The sequence below is a fragment of the Canis lupus genome, chromosome 19, assembly GCF_003254725.2.
Source record: "Canis lupus dingo isolate Sandy chromosome 19, ASM325472v2, whole genome shotgun sequence".
In the NCBI taxonomy this organism is placed as follows: Eukaryota; Metazoa; Chordata; class Mammalia; order Carnivora; family Canidae; genus Canis; species Canis lupus.
This window is the reverse complement of record NC_064261.1, coordinates 16,535,842-16,554,909: the sequence shown is the minus strand read 5'-3', so window position 1 is coordinate 16,554,909 and position 19,068 is coordinate 16,535,842. Positions and strand designations below refer to the sequence as shown.

The 19,068-nt window shown below is 35.0% G+C and overlaps 1 long non-coding RNA gene across 1 annotated transcript; it reads left to right on the top strand.

The window, feature by feature from the left end:
- Positions 1–387: 387 nt before the first annotated feature.
- On the top strand, positions 388–18,075 carry LOC112642763 (uncharacterized). The gene is made up of 4 exons (XR_007403931.1): positions 388–502; positions 14,343–14,497; positions 16,108–16,209; positions 16,324–18,075. It is a non-coding gene; the product is annotated as an uncharacterized LOC112642763 (long non-coding RNA).
- Positions 18,076–19,068: the final 993 nt, after the last annotated feature.

The following is a 19,068-nucleotide window of genomic DNA, read 5'->3' as shown; positions in this document are numbered from 1 at the left end:
TCTCTTTCTTTCTTCTTTCTTTTTTCTTTCAAGTAACTACCTGAATATACAAAGATAAACTGTGTTTGCAATACCCAGGTTGTTTATAGGAGACAGTGAAAAGGAATTACAAGACTTAGATTAGACTTCTTATTCAAACATGTACTGACTGTGGAATCTTGGGCAAAATTCCGATTTTTTTTTGACCCTCAATATTCTTATCTGCCTAATACGACTAACAGTTTTTACCTCTTGGGGATTTCTGAGGATAAATATAATAATATATGTGAATAATTATTGATAACCGTGATTTTTGAATGTCCACTGTATGTAAGTCACTTTAGTTCAAATTCTCAGCATCTAATTTACTTTTAATCTAATTTTATGAATTTATTTATTATTCAACAAGTGTTTATTGGATCCCTACCATGTACATTGTCTCATAAAGTAATAACCAGAACAAACTTCCAGGTCTCACAGAACTCAAAGTCTTTGGAGAGGTTGGCTTACAATAAACTAATAGGTACATATAAATGTGAGGTATAAATTCTATGTAGAGAAATTATGTGATAAATTTCATGAAGAAAAACAAAGCCAGTAGGAGTAAAAAGGAGTGATTCAAATTGGGTATTATTTTATAGAGGGTGACAAAAATGTTTACCTGTAAACATATTTGAGGAAAGACCTGAGAGAACTCTGGGAGTTGGCCTTCTAATATTGGGCAGAGAGTGCTTTCTAAGTAGGGCAAATAGTAAAGGATTGATCCCTGAGCTTTCAGTGCATTTTTAGGACCAGCAAGGAAGCCAGCTGGAATGAAGTCTGCAAGAAAGAGAATAGAAAGGGTGGAAGAAAAGAAAGGGTAGAAGGACAGTAGATTTCAGATCATTTAGGACTTTGTAGATCATGAGAAAAATTTTGGATTTTACTCTTAAGACTGAAAGACTTCAGAGGGATTGAGCAAGAGTGGCATTATTTGGTTTATATTTTAGGAGGCTTGGGTAAAGGCCAAGAGACAATGTAAAAAAGTTATTTGTGATGGTCTAAAACAGGGTGTCAGCAGTGGAGGCCAGATTAAAGGCATGTTGACAGATAATAAAAATTCAGTACATAAGGTTAGAAATGAAGGTATAAGTTTACAGGTTGTCACCATGTAGATATATTTAAAGTCATGGGATTAGATGTGATCACCTAGGAAGGAAGTATAGAGAGAGTAGTCCATGGAAAAAGCTCAGGAGTATTGCAGCTTGCTAGGGGGCTAGGAAGAACCAGTCAAGGAGACTGAGGAGGAGGAAAATAAAGCATTGGCAGAAAAATATTTTAAAAAGAAGGGAGTTATCAATATCAAATGCTGCTAGGCAGTTAGATAAAGTTAGTGATACTTGAGTATGTGATTAGTCAATGTGGGGTCACCCATGACCTTAAAAAGAGTTCTTATGGAGATGTGTGCAGACTAAAGCTTGGTTGTCTCTCCTCTGCATTGCTGCATTAGCCTCTACTTTCTCTATCTCTAATCCATTCTCCACTTTGCAGTCAGAATTACTTTTTCAAACACAAATCTAATAATGTTTCTGCTGCTTTAAAAATCCCAGTGTTAAAAAAAAAAAAAAAAAAAAAAATCCCAGTGTCTTTCTATCTCTTTCAGGTTGAATACCAAAACCTTAACCTTTTTTCTAAAGCTCTGCTCTCTAGGATTTGTCGCACTGTGTTTTTTTGAGTTCCTTATACTTTTCTCTCCTCAAGGCTTTTGTTTTTTTTTTTTTTTTTTTTTTTTTTTTTTTTTTTTTTCCCTTTTTTTTTTCCTCAAGGCTTTTGGACAGGAGAGCCCTAATTTCCTTTCCTTCTTCTGGTTACTTCAGATATTAGTCCAGTGTTAATTTTTTTTACTGAGCCCTTTTTTGACCACACTATGCTAAAACCCCTTTGTGCAGACTCATTGGGCTCTATAGCATAGCATTCCCTCAGAGTATTTCACACAGTTGCAATTTTACATTTCTGTGTGATCATGTAATTAATGAACATCTCCCTGATTGATCAAAAGCTCCATAAGAACAAGAACTCAGCATGATTATTTTGCTTAACATGTACCTCCAGCACTATGTCACAGTGCAATGTGAGTAGACACTCCATAAATATTGTCGAGTGAGTGAATGAAATTAACCCAAGTTTCATTATTCTTTTTTATCTGGGAATTTTACAATTTCTTTTAGGATCCTGAGGATAATGGATCTTGGATGAGACTATTAAACATGTACTATAATTGTCTACTAAAGTTCCATAGTCTAATTACATTGACATAATTTGAAAGGCTCCTAGAGAATAACAATAATATCTAGATTTTCTTGTAATTTTAAAGTAAAGCATTAGGAAAAGTGAGTCTTCATGAATGCTAACTTTAGATATGATCATTTATAATGCTTAGAACATAATGACTGCCATATAGCAGAACCGATTGTTACAGGACAAGAAATTTAGGTAATAAAATGCTTCTCTTTCCTTATAGCTTTCTCAGGATCCTCCTATTGCTAATCTAACCCCAAGGCCAGCCTTACCATAGGGTTTTCCTCTATTAGATTTTTTTAAATAATTAAACTATTTAATGTAAGGATATATGAAGCATTTAAACAGACATATTTGTTAAATATATGATATTAGGTTAATATAGTTATTTTCCCATGAAGCCCTTTAAATGCTGTTCAATTGTATAAATGTTTATACAATAACAATATCATAATTTCCATTTTAAAGAACAAGTGTCTTATTTGAAAGGTAGCAATAAAACTAAATCATAAAAGGAAGACAGAAATGCCTATCTAGTATTGTGTATTCAGCTAGACCAGTTTCCTCCAGAAAATAGTTATCCTAGGGTGTTTACCCATTTCAACCCCCTCCACTTAAAGTTCTCTGTACAGAGTTGGCTAAGAAGTCATAGAATGTTAAACTGTTGCAAAATATGTAAGAAACAGGATCAAGGTAATAGGCAGTTTGTCCAGAATTAAACATGCATATAAAACGACAAAGTTTGTTTAGTCTTTTCAGTAAATTTCTAAGGGTATCTTATTTATTTTTTTACTCATAAATATCATATCCCATATGGGGATTGAGGAGAAGGGAGAAAGAATTCAAATACTTAAGGACAAACTTCTTAGAGAATGTTCCAAAAGAAACCACATATCTCAGGCTACTCAGAAACAGAAGTATTTTGCAGTGAATATGCTACAGAAGAATTTGTTAAAGTAATCACCTTTACTATTCGGCGATTTCCATAGCAACCACACACTAACTCATACACAGAATCAAGCTTTAATGAAAGGAACAGCCAACTTACTGTGCCAGATTATTATATATCCCTGTCTTCTTTCCATGTAGAATTAAAGCCAGATACTGTATGCAACTATTTTCTATAGACTATTTAATAAGCATTTCATGGTTATTTCATTTAGTCTTCCCGTCAGCCATTATTACCTCCATTATATGGATCAGGGAAGTTTGAGAGTTTAAATAATTTGACTAGTGATACCACCAGTAGATACTAAAACATGATTCTAGATCTGCCTAACTCTCTAATTTTTTTTCTTTAGTATTTCATGCTGATGAAAGCCTCTCCAAGAAGGGGTTGTTTCTGCTTATTTTAGTTTAAATATCACATTTTTCAAGTCACAGTGAATGAAACTAGATCTTATTTTAGAAAACAGGGTCCAAGTAATATGGGAACTGGAGGTCTTTGGTAGGCATTTCCTTATTGTCTATCATCATATTGACTGGTAGCCCAGGTAATGACATGCAGAATCCAGAGTCACTGAATATGGTAGTTTCTCCTGTGTTTTACATAGGGGCACTTAGCCAGACAAGCATGATTGCTAAAACCCAGGGAGCATTCTCCTTGCCACGCTCTGTGTCCCGCCTCTATCCAGTCTGGGAAACTGCCTTAGGTCCGAAGAAAAGAAAATATACTTTCCCTAATTGACATGCTCAGAGGGGGCAACTCTTTGCAATGTTTCCCATTTGTGCCACAGGAAAGAATCTCTTTCTAGTTTGCACAGTGACCTGCCATCTCTAGCAACAACAACAGTATAACTCGATACTGTTTGCATATTAGCATTCTTAAGAGCATGAAATATTTCACCGGTATTAATCTCTTATTTGTAGGGATTCTATGAGACAAACAGCAGAAAGGTGATAATAAAGGCCACCAAAGGATAAAGAAAAATTCTTGGTATCTGAAGTCATTATGAATAGACTTCATCATATATTTGGAAGAGAAAACTACAGATCCTGATATTGCTGTTAATGAAAGTTCCATTATGTTTTAGATGTTTTACAAGGGAACTACTCAAAGTTGCATTAAAACTTGTTTTATGTACATGAATCCAAAGGAATATTTAAATTAAGAACTTGAGTTTTGGTTAAAACATATTTTATATCAAACACACTGTTTAGAAAAAATCCTAATTTGGAAAGTAAGCATATGCTCTCTAGATAAAGATACTACATAGCTTAATGTATTGGATATGTTTCCTATTACTAGATGAGTATTTGTCAAAAAATAAACTAAAGCAATGTAAAATATAAAACTTGATCTGCAATTTATATTCTATGAATTGTATAGTTTTAGAAATTACCAGAAATGCTTGTTTAAACTATGTCTTTTTGTTTATTTGTTTTCAGTTTTCGCTGTTATTATTGTCTTTAGTTTGTTGCAAGGTATGAGAAATTAAAGGCTTGAGGAGATAAAATCTAAGAAAATAGAGATAAGTTAGCTGCTTCTTCAAAATATATGTATTTTTTTCTCATTGGATGACCAAATTTGATTTCCTTGAATTGGGCATTTGGAGCTTTTTTGAGGAGGAAATTATTCCTTTGAGAAACTTATGCCTTTGATGCTCTTAACCAGGCTTGGCCTACCATATTGGAAAAAATCAGGACCACAGCCTTGGTGAAGTTCTCTACAAGTAACTGATCTTTTCTCTAGTGGTATTCTGTGACCTGTGTTGATTTCTGTTAAGCTAAAAAAATATGCCATTGAAGGTTTCGGATGATTTCTGCTGACTTAAATTCATGGTAATATAAATCATATGTCATAAAGCAAACATATAAATGGAATTCATAGAGGAAATCAAAGTGATTCAGATGTCTATGATAGGCATACTTCCACCAATTTCTAAAGCTCTCACTATTTGACAGGCATCATGAATATTTGCAGCTACACTTTTCCAGATCAACTGCCTTTGAATGATTTTCAGAACTCTTAGCCATTACTAAATGCCAAGGAAAGAAATTAAGCAAAGAAAAATTGGACAGACTTTCAGGGAAAGTTTCCTAATTGTGAAATCTATTAAAATGTGGAACAAATATTCTCTTAGGGAGAGGATGGATGCCCATCTTTGAGTCTTTAAAAATAGGGCTAGACTAACTCTTAGAAAAGAGAATTGAGGGCAGAATTCATTACTGGCAAGGAAGTGAACTGGATGACATAATGGGTCTTTTCCCTCTGTCATACTAATGCTTCTTTGATGTTTTCATTTAAGTGGTAATTTACTTTCAAAAGCAAAGTTTTGAATGCCAGTAGACTAAGGTCTCAGGGAACGTCTCACTAGAGAAAGTCAGGGATCAAGGCCACCACTGATCATGTATTGGGCTTACTTTTATATTTGACCATGGAAGACCATTGGATGACCACCCTAAGTGCATTTCCCACACAGCCCTGTTGTGGTTAGTCTTCTTTATCTGTATGTCTATCTTGCTCAGTGTGGGCTTCCACCTGTCAGATAAATAGAAATATTTTTCTGTGCTTGTTAAAGCTGTGTATGCAATTGTACTCTTTACATTTTTCCAAGACTGCTAGTCTTTTCTTTTTCCTGCTTGCCCTGTGTCCATACCGATAAATTCAGTATAGCTGGGTTGAAGGAACATAGTAAGCAGTTCTTTAGCATTAAGAATGTGATGAGAGAGACTGAGGTAGATTTGAACTGTCACCATCAATCAAAGCCAGTGAAAAACAGCTTTCCAGGTTGTACAATGGCCTCTTTTTGCTGGTACAGTTTTTCTCCTCTCATCAGGTATCTAGTGAAAGTGTGATGGATTTACACATGAAACGATCCCATGAGAATCTTGAATGAATAAAATTTTATAAGTGGGATTTTATTGAATGTAAAGACCTACCCTCTTAAAAAAATATTTATTTTAATCTCAGCAATCTTGATCTAGTAGACCACCTTAACAGATTTCCTATCTTTGGTCAGCTGTAGGTAATGTAGGGTTCTCGGACATTCAGTAGTCTGTCACTTATTATTTTCTAAATAGATACAGGAATAAAATAGTGTAAAGACATGAACCTCAGTTTACAAAGTTTTAATTATTCAATAATTAAAATTAGGAATTTAGTGAAAATACTTTGGCTATTTCTGGCTGGTTGATATAAAATTAACACAAAGGCCTTTATGATTGAATCACATAAAGGTATGTTATTTCTTATTTTTTGTATCTGGAAGAATCATAATGTGTGTGTGTGTGTGTGTGTGTGTGTGTGTGTTTAAGATTTTATTTATTTATTTGAGAGATTGAGAGAGAGAACATAGGCAGGGGGAGTAGCAGAGGAAGAGGGAGAAGCAGATTCCCCAGTGAGCAGGGATACTGACATGGGGTTCAATCCCAGGCCCCTGAGGTCGTGACCTAAGCCAAAGGCAGATACTTATCCAACTGAGCCATGCAGGCACCCCCATGTATGTGTTTCTGTTGTCTCTTGCACCTCAACAGAACTCTGTCCTGTACATAAATTTTTTTCTGGGATTTATGAAATGAGCAACTGCTTATCTCATATTCACTTTCTTAAAGTTTTAGGATCAGAAGAACATCTGTCAGAGCAACACAAATAACTGCTAATATGTAATATACATTAATATAAAGAAATGAACAACTATTTTATATAGTAACACTTTAAATATAACATGGTTCTCCTGTTTGGAATAAGGTGAAATATATAAAATCTATTATAAATTCTCAATTTTCTCAGATCTTTCCATTATACCACTAAGATTTTCATATCCCAAAGACTATGATAGGATATATGCTTTTCCTAGAGACTAGGGTTACTCCAGAGTATAACTAAGTTCAGACCCTTATAGATCTGATCTGCCCTTGGGAGAAGAGCCAGCCAAAACACTTTTTCTTGACAACTTCAGGGTTGAAGTTCAGTATAGAAATGTAAACATGTTCAGACATACCAAGGAACAAATAAATCACAATGAAAAGATGGAGAACGGATCTGCCAGAGGGACCAAATGAAAAGGCAGATGCTAAGGAAAGGCACAGGAAGGAAAAAAATATAGACTAGTTGCGGCAATGTGGACTTGTCAGACATGGAGGAGCTCTCAACTTATAAATTGCTTTGAGGGATGCCTGGGTGGCTCGCGGTTGAGCGTCTGCCTTTGGCTCAAGGCCTGATCCCAGGATCCAGGATCAAGTTCCACATAGGGCTCCTTGCAGGGATCCTGCTTCTTCCTCTGCCTGTGTCTCTGCCTCTCTCTCTCTCTCTCTCTCATGAATAAATAAATAATTAAAAAAATAAATTGCTTTGAAAACTATTCTAAGTATCCTGACATAATAAAAAAGGAGCATATCTGAGTTCAAGTCCTGATTCTATCTTTCACTGGTTGTAGGATGTTGGTTAAGTTACTTCTTTCTCCAGTTCTCCAATTCTGCCTCTGTGAATTAAGAAAATTTGAATTAGACACTCAAGCCCCTTTGCTTTCAGTTTTAATCTGCAGTAGCAATCTGGTGGGTTGTAATTATGAGAATCAGCAGGGAGTAATACAGACAGACTGTGTTGGGGTGTACCCATTGGTATGGGTCTTATTCTTAGTGATTTTATGAGAATATAGAATGTGAATGGCATAATTGTGGTACTGGGAGGACGAGACTCAGGATGTGAGACAAGATTTTGGTTTTCAAATGGAAACCTGAATGTTGCTTGTTTGATTAAACTCCTGGTGTACAATTTAGCAGTAAGACCTCTAGCATTTAGTAGAAGAATTGAATTGGAAAAAAAATAGACTTTGGGCTGAGGGAAATACTGAAATGGTAGGCTAATAATGCTTTCCAAGACTATTGAATTTGAGTAATACAATGGAAAATATTGGCAGTTATGGTAATCTTAGGTATTAAAAACAGCTAAGTTTTGTCCTTAATCTATTATTAATTATTACATTTTATTTCAGTTGATCTTCCAAACCAACAAATGTTTTGAGTATAATGAATTATTACAAAAGATGGAAATAGGATTGGTTATCCTCGCTCATTTTTCAAGCAAGATATTTCTCAATATATACACCTGTGATAATATATGTACTGAAGTTAGCAAATTAAAAATTTTCTAAATTTTAATAATAGTATTTTACACACACACACACACATACACACACATACACACACACTATAGCTTGAATAGTTTACTGTCAGTAATTTTTGAATGTATTGGTTACCTCAGTGAGTTAGAACCTGGTATATTAGGGCCCAAATTTGTGTTCAGTTCCAGGGAATTCTCACTCATTTCCCAACTGAAGCACTTCACTACTGGCCTACCTGGATGATTACAAAATGTTATGAATGATTGTTCCCCTATGGGGTCTGCGGTGTGGGGGGGGGGTGAACAAAGGTCTGTTTTCTGAGTTAGCTGTTTTGAGAGGTTTAGTTACATGGACATAAGCTTTAAAAGACGTTTTGATTCTAGCTGTGGTTCTATAGCATCTTCTTTTAGAACTTGGCGCTCATGCAAACTTCAGTATGAGTTAAGATGAACACAGGGCTTTTTTGAGATAAAACTTGACATTTGTTGTAGTGACATTGAGGTAGGATTTGTTATATTCCTTTTACAATTCATAGTCTCAACAATTCTTTTTGAAAATTCTCTGGCCTCTTCTTTAGTTAGAAATGTTTTCCAGCTGGAAGATATATATATAGTGACTTTTGCATGTCATCCTGCTGGTTTCAAAACATCAAGGTCCAGCCAATGTCTATGATATCATTTATTTTATTTAGTCTTTTTCTTTGAATTTGTATCTTGTTTTGTGCCTGTCTTGCATCCTAGCCCAGTGGAAGAAAAAATGTCCTGGCAAGCTGCCATCTAATGAAACAGCTGCTTTTGGCTCTGGAACCCTGTAAGTGGGACTGAGCACTACAAATGGAGCTTACTACTTCTAAAACTTGAACATTCCTTTTGCTATCAGTAGATCACATAGGTTTTAATTGAGGAAAACTAAGTTGAATATCTTTTATTTTTGCATTCCTTATCTTTACTAACATCATTGTTCCGTTTGACACTGTTGATCCAATTCTCCTTAAAATTATTTTTCTTTGGCTTTTACAGCTTTACTCCTTTCCGACTTACTGATGTATATTTTTGCGGGTTCCCCTATCCAGTTCTGAAGCTTCTGAGTCCATGTATTTTTGGGGTGGAGACCAACATCTATTTTTTAAATTACTTCACAGATGATTCTTCATGAACTTTAGGTTTGAAAATCCCTACCTTCATGTATTATCTAGTCAGATAGGCCAGTGATTTCTGAGTATTCTGATCCTGAGCTTCAGACTCATACTTCATATCTTCTTTTTTTTTTCTTTTTTTTCTTTTTTTTTCATATCTTTTAAGAAACATCTTCACGTTAATTACCCAGTTACTTCAAATTCTACCTACTTATCAAAAATTAATCAGCTCAGGAAGGCCTGGGTGGCTCAGCAGTTGAGCATCTGCCTTCAGCTCAGCGTGTGATCCTGCGGTCCCGGGATCAAGTCACACATCAGGCTCCCCATGGGGAACCTGCTTCTCCCTCTGCCTCTGCATCTGTCTCTGCCTCTGTGTGTGTGTGTGTGTGTGTGTGTGTGATTAATAAAATCCTTAAAAAAATTATTCAGCTCTATCTCTTCCATTCACAGTCTATCTCCTCTTTTTTTCTCTTACTTCTGATAATGCTACCTTCTGCACCAAGGGGAAAAACTTATTTATCCTCAGCTTCTTGCTTTCCTCATTCTTCATTACATACCTGTGGTAGTTAATTTTATGTAAGTCATGGTGCCAGGTATGTGGTCAAATGTTATTCTGGGTGTTTCTGTGACAGTGTTTTTGGAAGAGATTAATATTTAAATTGGTGGACTTTGACTAAACAGATTACCTTCTATAATATGGATGAACCTCATCCAATTAGTTGAAGGCCTGAACAGAACAAATATCTGACCTCCACAAGCAAGGGATAATTTTGTCGGCAGGTAGCTTTTGGACTTGTACTGCAGCGTAGGCTTTTTGTTTCTCCAGCCCACTGGTCCACCCTGCAGATTTTAGACTTTTCAGACTCCATAACCACATGAACCAATTCCCATATATATATATATATATATATATATATATAGTATATTAGAGCCCTTAAAATAACTTTATATATATATGGTATATATATTAGGTATATTAGGATGCACACACATCCTATCAGTTCTGTTTCTCTGTAGAACCTGCACTAATACATGTACCTTTCTGCCTAGATCTTTCTCTCAAATCTGTATCTCTTCCTTCCATTTTCAGTTTCTCCTTATTTTTTGTTTTTATCAACTCTTGCCTGGGATGACCCTAACTGGTGCCTCACTGTTATCAGTCTCATTTCATCCATTGATTTGCCATACTTCTTTGAACATGACCTTTCTACATCAGTAAGTCTATTTATACTATCTTATTACTTAAGACCCTTGGGGGGGTGGGGGGAAACCCTTGGGTATTTCACTGAAGGACTAAGCTCCAAATCCTATGCACACAATCCATCTCATGGCATTTCACATGTATTGTTTAAGCATTAGCTCTACTCAATTCCCAATCTCTCCTTATATCAGCATACATGGACACTTGTACACATGTGTGCATTTGTATGTGCATGAGTACACACATACACTCACATACTTCTTCAGCCAGGAAACTATTTGCATTCCTTTAATTTGCCATACTTCTTATCAACTCAATGACTGTGCATATTTTTTCTTCTCTCTAGAATGTGTTTCCCTTGCCTCCAGTCTTTACAACTCTATTTCTTTCTTTTTTTTTTTTTTAATTTATTTATTACAGTCACACAGAGAGAGAGAGAAAGGCAGAGACACAGGCAGAGGGAGAAGCAGGCTCCATGCACCAGGAGCCCGACGTGGGATTCGATCCCAGGTCTCCAGGATCACGCCCTGGGCCAAAGGCAGGCGCTAAACCGCTGCGCCACCCAGGGATCCCTCAACTCTATTTCTTTCAAACCGGGAGCAAATATCACATTTCCTTTGACCTACACTTCCTGGAGTTAACCAGACATGAATTAACTTTTTTACTTCTGTGTTCCAGTAGCACATCTAAGAGCGTGATTGAGCTCAGTAGACACTGAGTTTTACTAAGAACAATATAATGCAATATCTCCGTTAATCTTCATTATTGTCTTTCTTTAGGGAAACAGAGGTTTGGAGAAGTACAGTAACTTGATCAAAATCATACTCAGTAGCTAACAGATACAGGGACTGAAAGAATCCAGAGTCTGTGTTCTTAATCACTAAACTGCCTCTACTGTATCACTGTATAGTGTAACCATTCTACACTGCTTATAATTATTTATAAGATGTCTACTGATTGAATTATAGGATTCCTCCTATATTACCAAGTGTCTGGGCAGAATAAATAAATAATTGGACTGATGATGACAATCTGTGGTGGTATTGAGATGTTTCTGTAATCTCTGTGAAAATTTTCATGTATTTAGCTTGCTGTATAAATTGCTCAAATAGTGAACAGTTGTATTTTAAATTATATTTTATTTTTATTGACTTAAAACTCACATTTTAGAGATAGAAGGAAACTTTAAGATCATTTAATATAATTCAGTCATTGTATATATTTGTCAGCTAAAGAGTGGACCAATTAAAGGATTATTCAGTCATAGCTAAGACAGAGATGCTAGATCAAAGCAAGTGTACTGGAGTTTCCTATATTTAGATTAAGTTAGTTTCTACTAAGTTTTCTACTAAGTTAGTTTCCCCAAGTATTTTGGGCCTTAGTAACATATTGCTTCAAATCTTAATTTTAAAACATGTTCTAGGGCAGCCCGGGTGGCTCATCGGTTTAGCACTGCCTTCGGCCCAGGGCGTAATCCTGGAGTCCTGGGATCGAGTCCCACGTCAGGCTTCCTGCATGGAGCCTGCTTCTCCCTCCTCCTGTGTCTCTGCCTCTCTCTCTCTCTCTCTCTCTCTCTCTCTGTGTGTCTCTCATGAATAAATCAATAAAATCTTTAAAAAAGAGATGTTCTATTGTCCTTTATGTTTTTTAAGTACATTTTATCTGTTATATACTTGTGCACACTTCTTACTAAAATATAAGATACACTTGCAAGTTATTTTTTGGGATATTGTGTTTAATATCATTTTATGAATATTAGATAAACCACATTTTATGGTTATATTACAAAAAATTAGACATTTATTTAAATACTTTTTTAGATAGTGGAAATCAAACTCGTTATTCAGTTTAAGATGTGACATTGTCCCTTTAAAGTAAGGGACTGTAGTAATTTCAGCATATTTGCCAAATGACTACCTGATAGGAAAACAATTCCCACTTCCACTCAAGGATTTAGCTACCTACAGTTAGCCCCCAACCCCTCTGCATGGCCACAGGGTGAGGAAGAACAAAGCCTCATGTCATATGTCCAGTCAATAATGCCCCAACCAAAGTAACTACAGTTTCTTTAAGCTTTAAACTTTAGTCTACCTTCTAATGAAAAGCCATAAAATCTTTTCCTTCCAAAAATACGAGTCACAACTGTCAAATCATTCTGTTTATTTCCAGCTGTGGAATTCTGTTAAATTCCTGCAGTGTTGGTACTTATTCTGCAAAAAGTAGAGGGAGAAGATGGTGATTGCTTGATGAAGAAACCCCAACATTGGAAAGTTTCCCAGTTCATATATTGACTACAGCAATCTCTAGGCTTCGTGTTATTTGTAAGGAATGAATAGACATGCCAGTTGGAGGCTGAAGAAACATATTTCTCTCTCATCCAGGGCACCTGGATGGCTCAGTCAGTTAAACATCTGCCTTTGGCTCAGGCCATAATCCTGGAGTTCCAGGATCGAATCCTGCATCAGGCTCCCTGCTCAGCAGGAGTCTGCTTCTCCCTCTGCCCCTCATCCCGCTTGTGATCTCTCTCACACTCTGTGTCTCTCAAATAAATTTTAAAAAAATCTTTTAAAAAACCCTTCAAAACATCCACAAAGGATTTCTCTTTGCTAAATGCAAAACCCAAGGGAAAATGTCGATATTGAAAATACTACTTTCAAAAAAAAAAAGAAAGAAAGAAAGAAAGAAAGAAAGAAAGAAAGAAAGAAAGAAAGAAAATAGCTACTTTGTGTGTGTGTGTGTGTGTGTGTGTGTTTTACCACACTGTGTACTGTTGTATACAATCTTTTAATTATCATTCAACATATCAAAAAACATTACATTTCTCTTTAATTCCAAGCCAACCATTTTGCTCTTTGGGGACACCAAACATACAAAAGTTTTAGCAGTGTTTATTTATGCGTTCATTTATTTGGTTAAGAGAAAAACTGAGAAGGAACCTCAGAATTCTACTTTCATAGCTGTGATTAGAGAAAAATGAAAATCTGAAGCAATGAAATACATAGAATTATAAATTACATTCCATTTTCAGAGTCTGAAAAATTACAGAGATGAAGCAGCTTGATGAAGAGATGTTCATTACTCTTTCACATGGACAATCATTTATTGGTCTACTTATGTTATCACAAAACTTCTGAGGGTGCCTTAGTGGGTCATTCAGATGACTTTATGCTTTACACATCACTTTGAGAAAGTAAAGATTAATAACAGGTGTTACTGCTGTGAGATATTGTGTAGGCTGAAAATGCAGTCCTATTTTAGAAGAAATCTTTGACTTCTCAAAAATATATATAAAAGCAGCCCCCAAATGGTTCTGTATTTCAATTGATTTTATTTTAGAATTGTTTATGTTACTAGGATTTATGAGTGTTGCTCCCTTGAACGAATGACATATTCTTTATCTTTCAGTGTGGATTTTAATAGAAATAGTGTGCTTTTTATGAAATAAAACCTCTCTGAAGTCGTGCCTAAGGCTATTTCAAACCAGAACCTCTACATTGTATCTGGAAAATCACTAACAGAGAAACAGACAGAAAGAGAGCAAATCTGTTTTTTAAATTTTCTTTCTGAAACTTCCTGTGCAACTTTCTTGCTAGGATTTTTATTCCATGGTAGCTGTAGGATATCAGTGATTTGCATTTTGGAAAGTTACTCTGAGTTTTATTTATATCCCATATCTCTGTTTCAGTTATGTATTCAACAGCTGCATTCCACATGACTGTTAAAGGACCTGTCAAAAGCAAAACCTTTTACAGATAAAGAGTTATAAAACTACAGTCAAACCTTAATTACCCTATGGAGGTCATGAAGTGGCTGATATTCTTAAACAATGGATATTTCTAGGTATTTAACATTCATAAGCCTACTATAAGTTCATACAGAATATGCACCTTTCAAGTTAACTTTAAATTAGATCATTAAATGTATCTAATATTCCCTGAATACAACAGTGGAGACGTAGTGTAGAATTCTTGGGTTGTATCAGATGGAATAACCTACAGCATCCTACACCTGCAGATAACAGAGGTATTAGTGTTCCACAAAGATTTTCTTCATTATCCTTTGGTTTAAATTACTCATTTTGAAGGGTGCTTGGGTGGCTCAGTCTGTTAAGCTTCTGACTCTTGATTTCGACTCAGATTATGATGTCAGGGTTCTAAGACCGAGCCCCACATCAGGCTCCCTGTTCAGTGCAGAGTCTGCTTGGGTCTGTCTCTCCTTTCTCTCTGTCCCTCCCTACTGCATACTATCTTTCTTTCTCTTTCTCAAATAAATAAATAAATCTTTAAAAAATGCAAGGTGTTCCCTCTCCCTTTGCCCTTCCTGCTTGCATGCTCTCGCTCTCTCTCAAAAAAATTTCATTTCAAATGTATATATTATTTTTAGTCCAAGGCAAATTCTGCATACTTTATACATTTACATCTATTTTCTAAGAATCATAGAATCTTATATTTGTTACAAATCTCCATTACAATTACCCCAATATGTTATCAGTCATTTCTTTTCTGTCCAAGGATGAGTTCACCAACTCATAACCTGACCATTCCCATGAAGAATAATTTAACTTCAGAATCTGCTGTCATGGCAGGTTAAATTTATGGTATATAGATCTAAAGAAATTCACTCTCAACCTTAGTTTAAAAATGTTAATAATTAGTTGAATTGAGTATAGCTCTTATTTTTTATATAATGGTCTGCATTTCTTATACTTTACATAACATCATATAAAGTTTATAATATTAAATCTAACAAAGTAATTTATATAAAATTATAGAATTATTATTTAAAAATGCATTTGTTCTTTTTTTCCCCTTTTACCCTCATATAATATGATTACTATACTATTATATAATAGTACCTACCACATGAAGGGCAATTTGAAATAAAACACCATGTCAGTTTCTGTTATATGAATCATTTGTCTCATTTGCTTATAAAATGAGAATTTTTGTTTAGATTCTTATGGTTTTCTTAATTTCATCTTATCCTCACCAAACAAATTAGGATTTTTTGCTTCATATATCTCTTTTCTCCCTCTTCCATTCTTCCCTAGTCTCAACACCAAATAGCTTTAATTTATTTTGCTTTACTGAGTAGATTCAAGGTTTTTCTTTCTCAACTAAAAATAATCAGCATTATTGGTTGAATGCACTCTATGTATTACTTCCTGTTATGTGCTAGGATCTAATATATCTAGGTTTAGCAAGCCAGAAGCTTCCCCAAAATAATGCTTAATAAATCAGAGAATACATTTGAGGGAGACCAAGGAAGTAAACACATTACATTCTACACCCAGCTGTAGAACCATGGTCTTTCCTTTGTAACTCCCTATAGTTTGAAGTTATTGAAGAAAATTGAAAGGAAGCTATATAATTAAATGGTAAAATATTTTAAAATTCTAAACGTACTTTTTCATGATTTTTCATTTATTAACATATATATATATATCTTAGGGGAAACATCAATATAATTACTTTCTGCATATCATGAGACACAGGAAAAGTGTACATTTCCCCATGAAAAAGAATTTTAATGGGCAGCTTTTTGCTTGAAGTGTAAGTAAACTTTTAATGTGATTGCTTTTTTTCATATGTACCAAGTTTTCATATGTAGTACTTCCCCTAAATATATGAGCACATCCTAATCCCTGGAACCTCTGAATATTCCAGGAAAAAGTGTCATTGCAGTGTAATTAAACACCTTGAGCTGAGATTACCCTGGTGGGCCCTAAATTTAATCTTGAATGTCCTCAGAAAAGCAGAAGGAGATTTATGACAGACAGAAAAAGAAAAGGCACAGACATGGGAAATCGATGTGAAGACTGAGGCAGAGCAGAGGGACATCACCACAAGCCAAGGAATGCCAACTGCCAGCAGAAGCTGAAAAAGGCAAAGATCAGATTTTTCCCCTGAGTCTATAAATGGAGTGTGGGCCTGCTGATGCCTTGATTTTGAACTTCTGGCCCCCAGACTGAGAAAATAAATTTTTGTTGTTTCAAGCCACTAATTTGTAATGACTTGTATAGCAGTCCCTGGAAGCTAATACATCGTATGAGTTCAATAATATAAATGTTTTCCAACTTACTGACTACAAATTCCATGACAGAAGGGACTACTAAGATTGTATCGATTGCTGTGTTTTGCACAAATAGCCTGGTGAGGCAGATTAACCTGGGAGGAAGAGTATCTCTGCACATGGCAGATGAGAAAAAAAAAATGACTGTGTTTCCCACTCTTCCTTGCAACTGGATGTGGCCTAGGAACTATTTTGTGTCAAAGGGATAAAAACACAGTGAAGTGATAACTACAGAGATGTGCCCTTAACAGGAAAGAGCATCACAATGGAGGACAGGGAGCTACCTATTTATATAAGAAATATATATGTTTTGGTACAAGATGAGGTGAGATAGAGAACAGAAGAAGTGCCTGGAGGAACATGCCATAAAAGTGCTATACAACTCCTGAATGCCTACACAAACTTTTCTATAAAGAGAAGTAAAAAAGTTATATTGCTCTTTTGTATGCTGGAGCAGGGTGGAGTTCTCTAACAACCAAACTTAATCGTAACTAATATATAAGATAATTGACCCATAATATTTGTTGCGTGGGTTGAATGAATTTATATAATTATCTGGGGGTTTTTTATCATTCATTTTCTTGAAGAAAATGAATTCACTTGAAATATTCATCAAGTGAAATATCTTTATACTCTTGTCTCCTACTCACCTGTATTTTAAGATATGAAGAATGATCCATTTATAAGAATTTAATGGAAATGTATATATTGTGTGTATATATATATGTATTATATATTTTTTTCTCCTCCTCCTACATGCAAGCCATGAAATATTTTTATTGATTGCATTAAAATGTTCATTTCAAATTCATAAGAGCCAAGTATCAATTTTAATTCCTCATTAGTTATAGTACTAGATTGTAAATGTTTATTGAAAAAAATATAATTATATCGATGCTTATCATTTCAACTCTAGAATTAAACCTTTTATACATTGTTGTCCATAAATCTACCTTATCAAAACATATTTGAAAAAAAATTTAAAGATGTTTTATTGAAGCATCCAAGGTATGTACTTATTATCTCCATAAAAATGTTGGCTGTCTAGAATTAAATTTTTACTTCTTTACTCATAGCTTTATGATGATCAGTTAATATATGTCACACTGATTTTTATATTTCAACTCTTGGAGAGAACTTTCTACCAGCAATACTGGATGATTGTACCTTTCTGGAATTTAAATAAATTATATACCCCGCAGTTCATCTTGTTGCATTTTCGAAATGCCAACTTAATGTGTTTCTGGTAGATGATGTTTTACCCTCATTGTCATAGATCTATGGAAGATCTTTCTTCCAGTTATCTCTTCTTAAGGTGATTTTGTCCAGATAAATGCCAGAAGACAATGAATTGAGACCTGTTAGTGAAGTTTTGTGGAGTGGTACATAATAATACATAAAGAAAGCAACTTTCTCCCTCTCTCTTGACTTTTTTCTTTCCTATGTAAGACTCAGGATTATCTTCTCATCAAAATTAAGATCACTTTTCTCTCAGTGAAGAATTTCCTGACCTATATAAGCAGAATTAATCATTTATTTTTTATTTCACCACTAAACTTAGTAGTAGCACCATTTGTATAAATTTTATTTTTATGTGGGAAATTGAAAAATGAGAACATTCAGGACAGTTCTGATACATGGTAGTTTCTAGAAACAACTGATATTTCTGAAAAAATTTCCTTTAACAGAGTCCTAGGTGCCTGATAGGGCGGATAGAGCCAAAGAATGATCGCTCAGTGTTGAAGAAGCAGAATGCTTGAAGAGTGAGGATAAGGTGCAGAGCATAGCCCAAGGTTGCCCAGAGAGATGGGATGAATTGCCATGATATCTAGTGCAGATGTTGAGATGGCCAGTCTCTGACTAGACCTGATGGAGGTTAACTTTATACAAATAGTTACAGAAGCAAAAGTTGAGAGTTCTGACTGAATCATCATAGAAAAATTACCCTTGAAGGATTCATTTATTGTGAATAAGTTCAGGAAAGAAGGAAAGTATCAACTTCTCCATCCAAGGATGTTCAAAGTGGATAAGAGTAAGTTTGAACACATGCAGAACATTGGAGCCTTTTACATCAGACTAAAGAACGCTACAGTGAGGCATGCACTTTTTTTGCTCTCTATATTGGTTGAAATCACTAGGTAGATATTAAGAATGGCACTGCTTAAAGTGTAGCCTTGAATTCTGTGATTTATTCCTTTTTTAGATCTTTTTTCAGGAGTTTTCGTATGTGCAATCAGTGTACTTGCCACTTTTTGAAATATATTAAGACAGTGTCCTTGTCTGATTTCAGCAATCTGTCTGATACAATTAGCAGTAATTTTTATTTCCCATTATAGAGC